The 1,741-nt window shown below is 41.9% G+C and overlaps 1 non-coding gene across 1 annotated transcript; it reads right to left on the minus strand.

The window, feature by feature from the left end:
• Positions 1-292: 292 nt before the first annotated feature.
• Positions 293-483, minus strand: LOC123727932 (U2 spliceosomal RNA). Its single transcript, XR_006759894.1, has one exon. It is a non-coding gene; the product is annotated as a U2 spliceosomal RNA (small nuclear RNA).
• Between the last annotated feature and the right edge of the window lie 1,258 nt (positions 484-1,741).

Genomic DNA, 1,741 nt, shown 5'->3' on the forward strand with positions numbered 1-1,741 from the left:
TTGCTATTTGTGTATATTTTTGATCGTGTGTATGCACTGTTGAGGAGAGTTTGCAAGTAAGCATTTCAGTGTACCGTTTACACCCTGTATCCCGTGCACGTGACGAAAAGCTTTTTTAAAACCTTAACGCACCATTCACATCAGCTATCAGTCAATATAACGGTGACCGACTTGACCAGCACTATCTAGCCATCACTGACACTAAGATGAACTTGCTCAATGTGAAAATACAATATAGATCATGTTCCTTACAGGGTAAAACGAAACAACGCTTGATTATATTTACAACGAGAAGGGGTGCACCGTTCCTGGAAGTACTGCAATACCAGGTCGATGCGTGGAGTGGACGAAGCAAGCCCCTATTCCATCTCCCTGTTCCAAAAATCAATTTAATATATGGTCCCCAGATAGGGGACGTATCAGATATTAAACTGATAAGAACAGATACTACACTTGATCTTAGCCAAAAGGCCGAGAAGCGATACCCACAATGTTTTCGGGAGGAAGTCGCCGTTCTCCGACACGTCAAATTCTACGATGGTTACACCAAAATTAGCTCGGTATACTTTTTTCCCCCATAAAAAAGATAATGCTTTAAATAAATGGTGGCATAGATTGGGAGTTGATCAACGTCAGGAATAACCACGTTTGACTGTTGCAAATTGACACAGTTGTAGGTTCTAACATCACGTGGTCATCCGTCCTCCAATCAGAAATTAGAGAAAGCGTTGTTTAATTAAAACCATATTAACAGCTAAGTTGGAATAATAATATATCACGGGTGGGGGGGGACAATTTGGAGATAATAATATTGACATAAAATTTGATATTGTATCAAATATCTCTGGTAGCGTTGCTGCCACAACGGAACAGAAGCAATTGTCCACTTGGTGGCGCCAGAGTTCCACCGACCGTCGCTTTTTCCAAGCTGTCCTGTGTGGTACATCAAACTGCATTTGAATGTTGAAGCGCTTAACTTCAATACGTCATCAATGCAAATAATGTGAACAATAAAAATAGCCTATGTCTTTTTTTTCTGTAGAGCGTTGTGTGAGGAGGCCTTAATAAAGTTGCCCTCCTAAATTACTCGAGGCTAAACTTCAACGATGTCCATCCATGGCACTGGACTGCAGTGAGAGCTAGGCCAGAGCGGCTATGGTCCTGGCTGTCTAAATGTTTCCTCCTCATAATAAAGATGGCACTTTGAGGCTTACTTTTACAATTAGGCTTACTCAGTCACTACAAGAAATGTAATATCATGGTCGTAAAATGCCATTTTGGAAATGAAATGGTTGTGCTTTTTGTATTGTTCTGACTTCATGGGGCCTACTGGAATGAATGGGCTGCTTATTCTGTTACATTACTTGATGCTGTGTGTGACTGCTGTCTCCTTCAGCGGCATGGAATGCACAGGTATTACGGTCGCTGTCCTTTCAGCACCCCGAGCCTTTCACCATTGATGTGACACTGTCGTTGTCTCTATTGGTGATAGTGTGATAGTGGTGCTGGCTACCATCAGCTGTGTAAACAGTGATGTTATGCTGTGTGTCATGTTGAGTCCATGCCGGTTCTGTCTGTGTGTGCAGCCCGAAGCGCGGCCAGGCCTGTTTGATTCATTCATAATGTCATCAAAAAGCATTGCTCCTCCTTCACTAGAACGGCTCAACTACAGACTATATAATGTTGGACACATGAAGTGATGCTATGTTTTCTGTTATTTTCATGATTCTTTAGTTTGATA

Source organism: Salmo salar, chromosome ssa16, assembly GCF_905237065.1.
Source record: "Salmo salar chromosome ssa16, Ssal_v3.1, whole genome shotgun sequence".
Classification (NCBI taxonomy): Eukaryota; Metazoa; Chordata; class Actinopteri; order Salmoniformes; family Salmonidae; genus Salmo; species Salmo salar.